This window comes from Erinaceus europaeus, chromosome 1 (assembly GCF_950295315.1).
Source record: "Erinaceus europaeus chromosome 1, mEriEur2.1, whole genome shotgun sequence".
In the NCBI taxonomy this organism is placed as follows: Eukaryota; Metazoa; Chordata; class Mammalia; order Eulipotyphla; family Erinaceidae; genus Erinaceus; species Erinaceus europaeus.
This window is the reverse complement of record NC_080162.1, coordinates 164,948,509-164,964,689: the sequence shown is the minus strand read 5'-3', so window position 1 is coordinate 164,964,689 and position 16,181 is coordinate 164,948,509. Positions and strand designations below refer to the sequence as shown.

The 16,181-nt window shown below is 39.6% G+C and overlaps 1 protein-coding gene across 1 annotated transcript in view; it reads left to right on the top strand.

The window, feature by feature from the left end:
• NECAB1 (N-terminal EF-hand calcium binding protein 1) overlaps positions 1 to 16,181 on the top strand; it is a 187,480-nt gene that overhangs the window by 55,531 nt on the left and 115,768 nt on the right. The window lies entirely within an intron of this gene.

The window sequence follows — 16,181 nt, the reverse complement described above, 5'->3', positions numbered from 1 at the left end:
GACAACAGCAACAAGTGCTGGAGAGGCTCTGGGGACAGAGGAACCCTTTTGCATTGCTGGTGGGAATGTAAAGTGGTCCAGCCTCTGTGGAGAGCAGTCTGGAGAACTCTAACAAGGCTAGACATAGACCTTCCATATGATCCAGTAATTCCTCTCCTGGGGCTATACCCCAAGGACTCCATAACACCCAACCAAAAAGAGGTGTGTACTCCTATGTTCATAGCAGCACAATTCATAATAGCTAAAACCTGGAAGCAACCCAGGTGCCCAACAACAGATGAGTGGCTGAGAAAGCTGTGGTATATATACACAATGGAATACTATACAGCTATCAAGAACAATGAACCCACCTTCTCTGACCCATCTTGGACAGAACTAGAAGGAATTATGTTAAGTGAGCTAAGTCAGAAAGATAAAGATGAGTATGGAATGATCCTACTCATCAACAGAAGTTGAGAAAGAAGATCTGAAAGGGAAACTAAAAGCAGGTTCTGACTAAATTGAAAGTAGGACACCAAAGTAAAAACCCTGTGGTGAGGGGAGGGTGAACATGCAGCTTCCTGGGCTGGTGGGAGGTGGGGGTAGGTGGGTGGGATGGGACACAGTCTTTTGGTGGTGGGAATGGTGTTTATGTACACTCTAAATTCATTTTAAGCAGCTTCATGGTATGTTTTCCAACTTTATTTAATATTTTTATTGTTTTCATTTTTATGGCTACCAGAGTTATCACTGGACCTCAGTGACTACCCCCCCACCATCTTTTTATAGAGACAGGAATAGAAAGAGAAGGGTTTAGAAAGGGAGAGAAAAAGAGAAACCTGGAGCACTACTTCACTACTTATGAAGTTTTCTATCACAAGTGGAGACCAAGAGCTTGAACCAGGGTTCTTGCCCATGGTAACATGTATGCTCTACTATGTACATCACTGCCTGGCCTATACAGTTTTCTTAGCTTACAAACTAAATGAAATAACCAGGGAGCTGGACGGTAGCTCAGCGGGTTAAGTGCACATGGCGCAAAGCACAAGGACGATTGTAAAAATCCCACTTCAAGCCCCTGGCTCCCCACCTGCAGGGGGGTAGCTCCACAAATGGTAAAGCTGGTCTGAAGGCCTGTCTGTCTTTCTCTCACCCTGTCGCTTCCTCTCCTCTCTCAATTTCTCTCTGTCCTATCCAACAACAATGATAGCAATCACAACAACAATAATGATAAACAACAAGGTCAACAAAAGGGAAAAACTAGCCTCCAGGAGCAGTGGATTTCTAGTGCAGGCACTGAGCCAAAAAGAAAAAAAAAAAGAAAAGAAAGAAATAACCACACACCAGATATAGAGTAAGACTAAATAGAAGGAAGGCCTTTAAGTAAAGAGAAAAAACTTCCATAGTTTATCAAAATAGTTCTTACACATTACGAAGGCCACTTGTCTACATTTTTCAGTCAAAAGAATGAATAAATTATCGCAATTCTTTGTGTGTTAACCATAGCCCAAGCAGATGGAAACATGCCCTGGAAACCATAATTATTCTTCCCAAAACAGCACTTTGGAGTTCCAGATTGTCAAGACTGACCAAATGGTAGACCAGATGGAAGTTTTACTCTTAGGTCAGAAGATGAACATACGGAAAAGCTTTCTGGGGTGTCCATGTGGAGGTATATGACTAGAGCTGGATGACTGATACCTTTAGGTCAGCTCTTCCTTACTCCAGACTAAAATAATTTTGAGGGTACTGAGTACTGGGATTTCAACTCAAATGCTTATCAAGTCACTGAGACATACCAGAGGGACAACTATAGTATCACCTCCAACTATAAGTGTATAGTCATTCTTGAGTCAACTCTGAAAGTTTGCAATATTCTGTTAACTAAACTGAAATAATTTCTACCTCAACTTCCATTTATTTTATTCTTAGTTCTGCTTCTTGGGGCCACATGGGATATAAATATTTTAGGAGAAAATTTTCTAGTACTTGGAGATGAAGTCTCACAATAATGAAAGGGAATGGTATCAAAGACTGTGTTCTAGATGGCAAAAGTTTGCCTCTTCTGAAAAAAAAATGCTATTGAGCTTACATTTGCACATAATGCTGACAGCTTACTTTCTTAATTATAATGAGTTGGTTAATGAAGTAATTTCATCCCTTGAATTATCCATCACATTGAGTAAACACATGATGTTTACTCAATGGAACAATAGTTGACAGTATAATTGTTGACCTGTGGGTACAGTTTCTCAACTCCCTGTGGTGTCTGCAGAACACTGTCATCTGCAACTTAGGGACTTTTCTATCATCACACATAAGGACCCCAAGGCCCTCTTCACCCCCCCCCCCGACCTCACCATTTCCAGAATATTTTGCTTTGGTGCAATACATTCCAGCCAGTCCAAGGTCACTTTGCATTTCCCATTTGTTTCTTAAGTTCCACCTTTAAGTGAGATCATCTGGTATCCATTCATCTTTTTGGCTTACCTCACTTAACATGATGGCTTCAGGAGCTGGCTTCATTATTGTAAACAGTTGAGTAGTATTTGATTGTGTTTATATACCACAACTTACTTAGCCATTCATCTGCCATTGGGCATCTGGTTTGCTTCCATGTTTGGGCTATTACAAATTGTGCTGCTGTGAACACAGGTATACATAGATCTTTTTGGATGGGTGTGCTTGTTTCCTTTTGGTAAATACCCAGGACAGGAATTGCAGATTATAGGGTAGGTCCATTTCTAGTATTCTAATAAGTCTCCAAACTATTTTCCACAGGGATTAAACCAATTTACTTTCCTACCAGCAGTACAGAAGGGCTCCTTTCTCCCCACATCCTCACCAACATTGATTGTTTTTGTTCTTTCTAATGTATAACATTCTCAGAAGTGTAAACTGGTATCTCATTGTTGTCTTTCTTTGCATTTTTCTAATATTCATTGACTATGAGCTGTTGTCAATGTGTCTGTTGGGCCTCTGGCCCTTGTACTAGGTGAAGATTCTGTCCATGTCTTCACCCTATTTTGTAATGGAGTTATATAAGTAAACACATTTTTTTTAAGCAGAATTAAAGTAGGATTAATACTGAAGGGATAAGCAGTAGGTTGGTCTGAAGAGGTATGATATGCCTACACTGCTTTATGACTAGTAAATTCTTTGCAGTTCCCATAGTGCACAAGATATAACGCCTTATTAAAAGAGCCTATGTTATGTTCAGCTCAAACAGAAGACTTCGAAAGTAGAGCCCAAAGCCCAAGTGTCTGGAGAATATCAGGCCACAATCCAAAGTTCTAGGCTAAATAAAAATGGCATGATTAAGAGATAAGAAATTTAAAAAAAAGAAGTGTCGAAATGTGTCAAGAGGGTGAAGAAAAAAAATTCAAAATCTAGACTGTGACAGGCTCAGATGCAATAGCTAGGCTGAATGTGCTAGCATTGAATTTTAGCAATACAAATTGGGCAAAGGAGCCCAGTGGCAGAATACTGCAGTGTTTTAGACAAGGCTTAAAGTGGTTATGGACAACCCAGCAGAGAACAGTTAGATGGAGCATTTCTTTTAGTTCCATGAACATAATTAGCTGTAATATCTAGAGTAGGCTGGTTTCTATCCAGGCATATAGTTCTTGCTTTAAGCCATCAAAGGCCAGTAAATACGTTCTATTTTTCCAGAGAGAGGTGCTAACTAACACTCATGGCCAATGATTTCATTTCATGATGCATATATGCCCAGTGAGACATAACAGTCAGAAAGAAGTTGCATTACTAAGGAGGGAAAGTAGAATATTATTTTGACTGATTTTCCTAACTTCTCCCTAGATTCTGCATGGTAAATGGCACAGGAGGATGGAAGATAATGTCATAGGCAGAAATTTACTGTTTGAAAGTGATAGGAAGATGAATTTGCTGATTTAAAGAAAGCAATTATCTGACTTAAGAGTCTAGAAAGTTCCAAGATAAACTTCATGTGTACTCAAAAAAAAAAAAAAAAAAGTACCTGAATGATGGTACTGAGGATCTGTCTACCACCATCTCCCACCTCTTCTTTTATTTCCATTTACTGTTCTCTTGGCCGAACTCTTCTTGCTAAAAGATTAAAATGGTTACTAAGAAGTTAAAAGTTCATATTGCCACCAGCTCCACAACCTCCTAGAAACTGCTTTTCCTTCCTAATGGTCCTAAGAAAATTCTGATCTTGGATCTCATACCCACCCCTGAAAAAAAAAATCAGTTTTTCAGGAAAACATAAAGTGAAAGGGAATCAAGGTGCTATTATTAGAATAAGAGAGAATAGATGCTGTGCAGGCAGAACTTGAACCCCCTGCAGATCAAATCACTGCCTAGTCAGCTTCCAACACCTCTTAACCATCTCATCTTTTAGAGAAAGATGATCCACTTTTTCCAAGAGTATAGGGACTTGATGTAGCCTGAAATGTAGAGGGGGGCTTACCCCTTATTGACTTTGGGGTCATCATGGAAATCTTAAGCTCTGTGTAACTGAGAAAATTGTAGCTGGGAGACAACGTTAATAGGCATTCTGGTCTCACTGAGTTATCTGGTGTTCTAGCCTCCTATACTTACTCCCTTCCTGGCCATCTGATTGTATCTATTCTGTTGATAAGTGCTTCTGTTTTGGTGTGTTTTTTGTTTTCATGCTCTACTAGAACCATGCCTGTAACCCTACTAATTTTTCCTTTGTTCTATCTTCACAGGCTGCTAAAATTTTAGTTTTTTTTTTTTTGCTTGTTTGAAAATAGATTTATTCTGATGATTATCTTGAATGATAATATAGCAGGGCATAAGGGTTGTGGCAGTTCCTTACTAATTAGAAGGTTTTTAAAATGTTTATTTATAAAAAGGAAACATTGACAGAAAGCATAGTATAAGAGGGGTACAACTCTACACAATTCCCACCACCAGAACTCCATATCCCATCCCCTCCCCTGATAGCTTTCCTATTCTTTATCCCTCTGGGAGTATGGACCCAAGATCATTATGGGGTGCAGAAGGTGGAAGATCTGGCTTCTATAATTTCCTCCCTGCTGAACATGGGCATTGACAGGTCGATCCGTACTTCCAGCCTGTCTCTCTCTTTCCCTAGTTGGGCAAGGCTTAGGTGGGTTTTAGGTGGGTTTGTCTGCCATAAGCACCAACCTTGTTTATGTGCTAGGAGGTCCTTACATACCACATGCACACTAAAGCCCCTATTTCTTAAGAATTTTAAAATTTGCAAAGCATTATGTATATAGCTAAGAGAAGCACTATTTCATTATATCCCACACAGTTATACTTGTTGCCACATTTTTAGAGATTAAAAACTAAAGTCTTACCAGAAGAAAAGGTCTCCTGCTTTCAATTCCATTTGAACTATCAGGGGGTTATCAATTTCCTTAAGCACCGCTTTTTAGATATGTCTTTCAGATCAGTAAGTTCTGAAGCCCATTTACTTCCTGTGAGCATCTCTATCTCCTAAAGATAGAGAATAAAATACTTTTTTTGAAAATATTTTAAAATGATTGCATTTCCTCTGAAGGCATTTCCCTGATACCACTGTTTTCTCCTAGATCAGACCTCTCCATGATTTACAGTGTTGGTTGGGACTGAACAGTTTTCCCAATAGGAAAATTAAGGGATAAATAAAGTAAACTTGTAATTAAGAAAATTATATCTAACTTTGTGGGTTGTAAAAAAATTAATTTTAAGGAGAGATTTTTTAAGTGACGAGAATAGTTTCTCCTTGGTTTTAATTTCTAACAAAACATGGTTTGAATTTTCTCTGACAAAGATCATGGACAAGTCATATTTTGTGTCAAGGGAGTTGAAATAAAATTTCTTTTAAAAATAATAATTTGATTTTCAGTTGAATGGGGAATTATCATTTTTAAGCAGTTAGGGGTCAAGTACTATCTTGCATCATTTTGGCTTAATAATTACAGAAAATGAAATTGCGGTGTTACTCTCCTCAGCCTTCAGTCAATGAATCTGATACAGATAGTTAAATAATTTATCCAAGGCTAAATGAATTATGTCAAATATTTATATTGGTGTGGGATTCTCATTACTACCTAAAAGCAGAACTCAAACCCTTTCCATTGTCGTGTCATCTCAGTAAGTTTTCTATGACTTTCAGCTATTTGTTAAATATTGAGCAGTTTACACATGAATTCAAAGACCAGTTTTAACAGTTACTTTCAGGTATTCTTATAAAAAGTTCATGCTCTACAGCAGTGGAGTATATTAGGATGTACAGTATAGAGGTAATTGCTTTAATTGCTGCCTTTATCTCTTCTCTTTTTATATCCATTATGTAGGATTTTTACAGTGTGGGAGTTGCTACAATGTGGAAATGTTAACTTTTCCCCTGTGGACATTATTTCCATCCTGTGCACATCGCCCCTCCCACTCCCTTACCTTTATATTCAAATTTATCTTCTACTTTGGGACTCAGTCTCCTTACCGCCCTCCATTTCCACAATTTTACATTTGCCTCATTTTCTCCATTGTTCTTTAGAACATTCACAGAGGCTTGCTGTTTCCTTTCATCATTTGCACTACAGGCCTTTGCTTTCAAACTTTCAGATCTTTTTAATCTTACCTAGATAGATTTTTGTCTGGTTCTCTCCCTCCCCCAACTCCTGCCCCCATAACAAACTTGAGTTCTCTTCTACTTTTAACTGAACTGTTTTTCCTATCAGTCTTGCTACATTTGTTGATAGTGATGCAAAATTGATTAGTACTTCAAAGTAAAAATTGTCTGCTGAAGAAGTGAATTATTTATTTGTGGAAATGCAGTGTTCTTATATTGCATATATTAGTGAATTCCAACCAGTGGAACTATGAACACTATCCTTTAAAAATACATAGTGTTCACTTGAATAGGTTCTACTGTCTATTAGCCTGCATATCCAATGCACCAATCAAGCCTGTCTTGTAAAAATAATGTATTTACTTATAAGAGGAGACAGACAGACACACACACACACATACACACACACACACACACACACACACACACACACACACAGAGAGAGAGAGAGAGAGAGAGAGAGAGAGAGGGAGACCAGAGCATTATACTAACACATATTTGTGAAGGATTGAACTCAGGACCTCATGTCTGAGAGTTCACTGCCCCTTCTCTGTTTTACTTCTGAATCATTTTTTGTATTCTATGACTCATGTCTAATTCTCTTTCCCATCTCTACCACTGAGTACAAACTTTCTTTAATAATGATCAATTTGGTGGAACAATTACAACTGTTTTGTTTTTCTCTATGACTCAAAATTTCAGAATTCTAGAAATAAAGATTACAAATAGCCATAGCGCCATTGCTTACTTTTGAAATGCATTTTCCAAAAGTACTTTCATTATGAAAATAATATTTCTCCATGATAAAAATTACATAACTGACATATGTTTATTATAAAGATAATTCAAATAATGTAGAAATCATGAAAAAGAGCATGAAATACCTGAACATTTGTCACCTTGAAAGAATTCTCAATAGTATTTTGTTACCATACACATACATGTGCCTCGTGTGGTAGGTACAGAGAGCTATTTTCTTTTGACTCAAACCTCATCCATGTCTGTTTCATCCCCCTTCAAACCAGTCTTTGCCACATAAACTGTGGCTTTCTGTACCATTTTTTCCATGCTTACATATGCACATACAAATATCTTTGCCTCATAAATGTTTTCCCTGATCTTCCTTCCTTGTTCACATTGCTGTGCTCTTGTTGTAGAATTTACCTTTTCTCTGCAACAGTTTGGGCAGCTACCAGTTTGTGTTTGCCCTTGTCTAACGGTCACCTGTTTTGTTCTAAGCTCCATGAGGCAGAGATTGTGACTGTTTGGCTTTTCTAATTATGTCTCGGGTCCATCACAACGTGCAGCACATACTTCAAGCTTAGGAGATGGGATAGATTCCTTCTTCTTCTTCTAGCGTTTGCCCTTCTTCCGTAGCCAGTCAACAGCATCAGGTTGAAAGCTGTCAGGAGCTGCTTGTTGCTGGCTTTGAAAGTGACTGGGATCCATGCGGATTCAGTCGGCTAGGAAGGATCGTCAGTTTCCTCAATGAATGGGTACTCATGGGATGCACCACGAGAAGGTCGATCCAATGCAACCCGGATAGATTCCTGATTCCCAGGAGCTCATGCTGTGTACTTTGAGTAGGCTTACCCCTCCCCTCTGCCTAATAAACCTTCCCAAACATAAAGGCTTATCTAGTCCCCATAAGGCTAATACTGCATTGTGGAAAGAACTCAAAAACTGGCTAAGGTCAGGCTTAAATTGATCCACTCCCTGTTACTAAATAACAGTAGTAACAATTATGAAGAGGTATTATAAAAATAAGAGGTATTCACTAACCTGTCTTTCCTGGCTAACTTCCTTCTCCAAATTTCTGTAAGTTAGCGCTTTTTTGAGATACCTTTTAATTATGTAATATTCAGTATACTGTGATGTGTGTGTGTTTGCTAATTGTTTTATTTGCATGGTAATATTGCCTTCAAAACCCAAGTCCTAAGCTCCTTTGATACAATACATTGCTCACTGCTTCTAGAAACTGCAAGAGAGTACCAGAAGTGCTTGCTTAGTTGACTGATTGCTATAGGAATGGGATATATTGGTTAAATATAAGAAAGGTATGTAGAAGTGCATTGCTGGTGAGCTTTAAAGTTTATACTGTTAACCATTGATACTGATTGATCCTGTCATGTAAGTAAAAAAAAGAACTGGCTCTTGTGTAGGGGATGGAGTGGCAGAATAAATACGAAGCCTGGCTTTGAACTCTCCATTAAACTTAGTATTAAAGGTTATTTCATTTATAAGTAGTTATATGCTCCCTTGAGTTAAAAGCTATGAAATGCAAATGTGGAGTGTATCTTTATTTTAATATGCTCAAAACATGTTCAAATTAAGAAATTTTCTTTGTCCCAATGTGGTTAATAGATCTGCATTTATGTTTTTTAAAGAAGTTTTCCAATGCTAAGAAGAACTGGCATATAATAGCACATTCCTTTTTTCTAATCCTGAAATGTTTCTCAGTAGGGAAAAAATAGACTAATGAGAAAGACGTTTCAGTAGTTAACTCAAATTATAATAGGGAGAAAGCTGAGTATAGGCATCAACTAAACACCATTGTTCTTGTCTCACTCACTAAAAGGTTTAATGGCTTAATTTTATTTTTAGGTTTTTCCCCCCCCTGGTATTTTATTTTAAACCAATTTTAAATTAAAAACAGTTATTCTGAATAATTGGAAAGCTATTTGTGGAAGGCCATAAGATTTTGATTATTTAGATAAGTCATTTTCTATCCATCTTTCCATCCTTAACTGCCATCAGGTTAAAATGAATAGATTCAGACTTGGGACTGGCACAAAGAGTTTATTTTTTTCTTTCTCCTGTTGAATTGTGAATAGTTTCCAAGTGAATTTTCTCAAAGTCGAACCTGACAACCATTATGCCAGCTGAGTTTACAGCTTCCAGGAAATTAGCCATCTATTCCTTATACATTTATTTATTCAATAAGTATTAATAATCTACAATGGATACTAGGTGTCATGTATTATGCATGAAAGAATAAATGCTACCTCATATTTATGCTAAGCCTACATATTGATGACATAAATTATTTTCCAAATATTTCACAGAGAATTGATTTTTTTTTAAAGTTAAGGTGATTCTTACTGTGTTCACTGTGATTGAAGAATGTAAACAACATTTTTGTACATTAATATTTTCATTGATATGCCTGTTTTTAGTCCAGGATCTTTATAATAGTAAATTACATAATTCTGAATATTAGGAGTAGATGGAATCTCTTAAACTTTGAAGTTAACTTATGTCTAAGGTTCTATCTTATCCACACAGAACTTGCCATGATTTATTGGTTTACTTTTTCACCTGAATTACTATTGGGACTTGGTATCTGTACAATTCTACCACTCCTGGAAGGAAAAGAGAGAGAGAGAGACAGAGAGAGAGAGAGAGAGAGAGAGGAGAGAAAAGAAGGAACCAGACAGAACTACTGTCAGCATTAACTCCATCATTATCACCTCCATCGCCACCCCAGGTGCTCCACATCTCCACATTTTCTCTATGTCCCTTTAATGCCTTGTTTCTCATATTTTAATCTGAATTTATTTTTAGTTGTGTCATGCTGAGTTTTGATCCTGAAACTTGCCAATCTTCTCTGAATCTGTTGCTAAGGCTACTTTTTATGACTGATCTTTTTTGTCTTCATAATAAATTTTTTTCATTTGGAAAAATAAAGGAAGCTTTTAGAAGAAATGACTTTTTATCATTTTACTGGGGGCATAATGCTTTATAGTTCAATTTTATTGACACATGGGTACAATTTGTCATTCACCTGTGATAGGTATTTGCAAAACATTCTCACCCCCAACTGAGGTCCATTTCCACCATTATGTAACAGGACATAGATACTCTATCCATCCTCTTCCTCCCCCACTTTTCCCAGTCTTTTGCTTTCTGCAATACACCATACCCAGCCCAGTTTTCACTTTGTGTTTTCTCTTTCTATTCTTCTATCTTAAATTCTACCTATAAGTGAGATCATTTAGCATTTGTCCTTCTCTTTTTGACTTATCTCACTTAACATGATTTCTTCAAGTTTTGTGGAAGATGAGACAAAGATCAGTTCATTTTTAGCAGTTGAGTAGTATTTCATTGTGCATACATATCACAACTTTCTTAGCCACTTTTTTTTGGGGGGGGAGCATCTGGGTTGTTTCCAAGTTTGGGCTTTTAAAAATTACGCTGCTATGAACAGATATGCATAGACCTCTTTAGATAGGTGTTTTTCTTTCCTTTGGGTAAAACCTCAGAAGAGAAATCACTAAGTTGTAGGGTATGTCCATTTCCAGTGTTCTAAGTAACTTCCAAACTGTGTTTTTCACAAGGGTCGCACCAATTTAGATTCCTACCAGCAGTGTAGAAAGATTCCTTTTTCCTCACATCCTCACCATTACTTATCCTTTCTGCCCTTTCTAATGTATGACATTCTCATGTGTGTATAATCATACCTCATTATTATTTTTATTTGCATTTCTCTAATAATCAGTGATTTTGAACATTTTTTTCATAGATATGCTGGCTCTTTGAGTCTCTTCTTTGGTTAAGATTCTGTGTCCTTTCTTCATTTAATAATAAGATTGTTTGTTTCTTGTTGTTGTTGCTGGGTGTACTCAGCTCTTAATATATTTGGTTATTAGTCCTTTATATGATGTATGATGTGTGAAGATCTCCTATTCTGTAGGATGTCTTTCTACTTTGATGATGGTTTCCTTTACCGTGCAGAAGCTTTTCTGTTGTTAAAATTTCCGGGGCTCTTGCCGGGCTGGCTAGCTTCATGGGCAGGTAACAGAGACGCGGAGACAATGGCTGAGCAGGGAAGCTGTATTTCTTTATTCAGGAACAACGATTCACAAACTAAGACAAACTAATCACCAAACAGAACTCTGCTGTCTCTTTGCGGCGGCGCAAGCACTCTCTCTTTTACTCTGGAACTCAGGAACCCTCTCCCTTACTCTCGAACTCAGAAACTCCCGCACCCTCGCACTCTCGAACTCCTGAACTCAGGAACTCTGTCACTGGGGAACTCAGGAACTCTCTCTCTCTGGCACTCTCTCTTACTCTGTAACCCTGAAACTCTCGAACTCAGGAACTCAGGAACTCTGGCACTCTCGAACTCAGGAACCCTCTCTCTTACTCTCGAACTCTGAAACTCTCGCACTCTCGCACTCTCGAACTCCGGAACTCAAGAACTCGGTCACTGGGGAACTCAGGAACTCTCGGACTCCGGAACCCTCTCCCAGGGTCCCTTGGGGCGGGGCCAAGCAGGCCCGTGAAATTAACAGGACTCATCCAATTCTCTTGGAGGGGGAGGGCTAGAACAAGCCAATGTAAAGCATACGACAATTCCCCCTTTTCTTTTTAACTAAATGACTATAGTATCAAGGGTGTGGGGTGAACAGAAACATATATAACCAAAACCAGCATGTTGCCAAGGGAAGGCCTGAGGGGGCCATATCTGAAAAAAAAAAACATTTCTTGCCTCTGGGGGGCTACTTGCCTCGACGGGCATTTGCATGGGGGCGGGGAACAGCCTAGGGTCCCAAAGGCAGCTGGCTGCAACTTACTTACTATGAAACAAAACTTGTTATTAGCATATCTACTGCACGATCTAACATTTCTAATAGAGAAGGAATTTGAGACTTTTACATATCAACAACGTCTTTTAACCTTTTGTTACACCCATTCAAGATGGAGACACACCTTAGGTGTGGGCCGGAGAGGAAACCTCAGGCATGAGAATAATTAGCATAGCCATTGTGCGATCTACCATTTCTAATAGAGAAGGTAGTGTTTTACATATCAACAAGTCTATTTAACCTTTTGTTTAGACCAACTTAGTTGAAATATATTGATTGTTAACTAATTTTTACCTCAGACTTTAAATGTAAGTTAATTTTTATCTTTATGAGAATTACGTTGAAAACCTTTTTCATTTATCTTTGACTAGTAAGAATTTAGCCTTAAAGCTACTGTTTACCAAACTTTAAACATACACATAAACATAGTCATTAATACACGAGGAGAGAAACCTTTGTTACGAAGACATGTCATTTTAAACACGAATTTAAATCTATATTGTCTTAGTTGTTGGGGGGGGGTTCACCATCCGGAGGTGGCTTCCCGCGCAGCTCCACTTCTAGGAATTGCAGGTTGCGATCTCTGCACAAATCTCTGCGTACTCCAGCTTGTCTGTCTTCAGACCGGACCGGCGGCTGGAGATCTCGTGTGCCCAGTTTTGGCAGGGAGCCCGGGGGTCCGGGAGGCCCGGGATGGTTCCAGAATTCATAGAAAGAGGGCAGGCAGGCCATCTTTGTAGAAGGTGTGAGCCTAGGTGCCCAGGGGTGGCGGCCATGATAGAACGCCGCGGCCCTGCCCCATGGCCCTGCCATGTCTGCTGCCCTGTTCGCAGTGGCCGAGCAGCGTGGAGGGATCAAGCGTCCAGTGCCCTGCACCACGCGGTGGAGAGCCGGCTCCTGTGGGCTGGCCTCAGGCTCCAGCATGTTGGCATCGGGCTCCAGCATGTTGGCCTCAGGCTCCAGCATGTTGGCATCGGGCTCCAGCATGTTGGCATCGGGCTCTAGCGTGCTGGCATCGGGCTCTTGCATGGTGGCGTAGGCCTCCTGCGGGCTGCGGGGCTGCGGGGTTGCTGGCGCGGTGCGCGGGGTTGTCTGGGCGCAGCCGGCTGGCTGGCTGTTTGACCAGGTGGAAACAGCAGCTCCGCGCCTTGCCTCCCGCCCGCTGGCTCTTCCCGCTGGCTGTTCTGAGTTCGCCCGAGCGAGTGGAAACCACAGAGTGGTCCAGAGATAAATGTTCCAGAAACAGCAAAACAGTCTCGTGAAGAAAGAGCAGAGGCCTTTGGAGATCTCTTCACAAGCAGAAGAGAAGGCCATCGTGCATAGGTAGCCAAATTGTCTTTACTTATCTGAGAGATGCGCAGGTCAGGTCCACGTGGGCGCCATTTGTTGTTAAAATTTCTGAGGCTCTTGCCGGGCCGGCTAGCTTCACGGTGGTGAACAGAGACGCGGAGACAATGGCTGAGCAGGGAAGCTGTATTTCTTTATTCAGGAACAACGATTCACAAACTAAGACAAACTAATCACCAAACAGAACTCTGCTGTCTCTTTGCGGCGGCGCAAGCACTCTCTCTTTTACTCTGGAACTCAGGAACCCTCTCCCTTACTCTCGAACTCAGAAACTCCCGCACCCTCGCACTCTCGAACTCCTGAACTCAGGAACTCTGTCACTGGGGAACTCAGGAACTCTCTCTCTCTGGCACTCTCTCTTACTCTGTAACCCTGAAACTCTCGAACTCAGGAACTCAGGAACTCTGGCACTCTCGAACTCAGGAACCCTCTCTCTTACTCTCGAACTCTGAAACTCTCGCACTCTCGAACTCCGGAACTCAAGAACTCGGTCACTGGGGAACTCAGGAACTCTCGGACTCCGGAACCCTCTCCCAGAGTCCCTTGGGGCGGGGCCAAGCAGGCCCGCGAAATTAACAGGACTCATCCAATTCTCTTGGAGGGGGAGGGCTAGAACAAGCCAATGTAAAGCATACGACACTTTTCAGTTCAATTTAGCCCAACTGGTTTGTCTTTGTTTTAACAATAATTTAGACTCTAGTCTTATGAAACATTTCCAAAGCATAGATTGTGAAGTGTTACGCCAATGTTCACTTTATGTATTTGATGGTTTCTGGTATAATGTCTGTGTCTTTAATCAATTTGTATTTGACTTTTGTGCATGGTGATATGTGGTGGTACAATTTCATTTGTCTACATGTTTCAATCTAATTTACTCAACTCTATTTATTGAAGTCTCTTTTCTCCATACTGGGCAGTCTTATTAAAAATCAGTTGCTTGTAGGTGTAGAGACTTATTTCTGGGCTCTTGTTTCTATTCCAATGATCTATGCATCAGTTTGGTTCTAATATAATGAAGTTTTAATTACAGTAACCCTGTAGTATAATTTGAAGCCAGGGAGGGTTATGCCTCCAGTCTTATTATTTTTTTTCTAGACTGTTTTGGTGATCCTAGGTATTTTCTGGTTCCAATAAGCTTTTGTAATGTTTATTCTCTTTCTTTGAAAAATACGTTGTGAAAGCTTTTAGATAAGAGAGGTGTGACAATTTGGGACAACTGAAGGCATTAAGCATTCCCATAAAAAGAGAGGGTGACTCCTCAATGTTCCAGTTCAAGAGTATGATCAAGGAATAGAGTCAAGAAAGGCAAAGGTAGAGAGGAAAAGATACCACGGCACTTTTCCATTCACTAATCTATGATGGAGCCCATTTTTCCCACTAGGAAATGGAAATACAAAGAGAGTGAGTCATTCTTCCCTATTCACACAGAAAACGAGTACAGCGGGGTGGCCTGGCAAATGGGAACCCACTTGTGAAAGTCCTTATGGACTAGTGGGACATTTGGATTTCTGTCTTTAAGGCAATGAAGAAATATTGAAAAGTCTCAAATATGCAAGTAACTGAATTGGGTTTATGTTTTAGGAAGATGAATTTCCTTAAAAATAGGTGGAGGTAACAAGTTGGAAACAGACCAGCTACAAGACTGCTTCAGCTATACTTAGGAAATTGTTTATCTGAACCATTGTTTTAAAAGTGTGGGCTCTGGTGTTTCTAGTTACCTTAGATCTTTCTGATTAAAAAATATAATTACTCTAATATTGCAAGGTAAAAGTGATGGCCAGCTTTTATGGATCCGTTACCACGTCTCAGATTCTTTGTTGTTATTGTTTAAGTCTTGTCACTGGTGCTTCACTCCTTGTAACCAACTTTTTTTCCAGATCAAGAAAATAGGGGGCTGGGTGGAATAGAGCCAAGAAAGGCAAAGGTAGAGAGGAAAAGATACCACAGCACTTTTCCATTCACTAATCTATGATGGAGCCCATTTTGCCTAGTAGGAAATGGAAATACAAAGAGAGTGAGTCATTCTTCCCTATTCACACAGAAAATGAATACAGTGGGTAGTGTGGTCTGCTCTCAATTGCATCCTATTAAATTAGGCAGTGCTTTGATGGCTGGTAGAGCAGTCATAATCTTCATTCTGTCTCAGGAATCCCTGGCCACACAAACTTTCCAGTGTTTTTTTTTTTTTTTTTTTTTTTTTTTTACTATCTTTGAGTATTAAGTGGAGCTAATAATATTTTATTCTGGCAGAAAAATGTGAAGACTCTTGAGACAAATGTTAAGAAGCAGTTTAGTCTGCCAGCTAAGGAAGGCGCTACATAAATATGTGAAGTTTGTTTGAGTTGGGCTAATACCACTTGTGAGTCTAGTACCATTGGAATTGTAAATTCACGACTTAGCATGTTCTCCCGGGTTTAAGACAAGGGTAAATGATGGCAAGGCTGTGTCATTCATTTAGTTCTGTATCCTAACTCTTCTTTGGGGAATATGCTGGTATTTGTGGTGCAGGCACTGGTGTTTTCAGTGAGCAGAAATCTGTTGTGCAGGAGGTGTTACTATGGAAGGGCAGTAATGAACCTATCAAATCAAATTATCAAGTAGCTGATTTTAAAATAGTGCATGGAAATGACCTGTATTAGGCATAGATCTCTTTGATATGAATCTTTCTCTTTTTGAAGAAC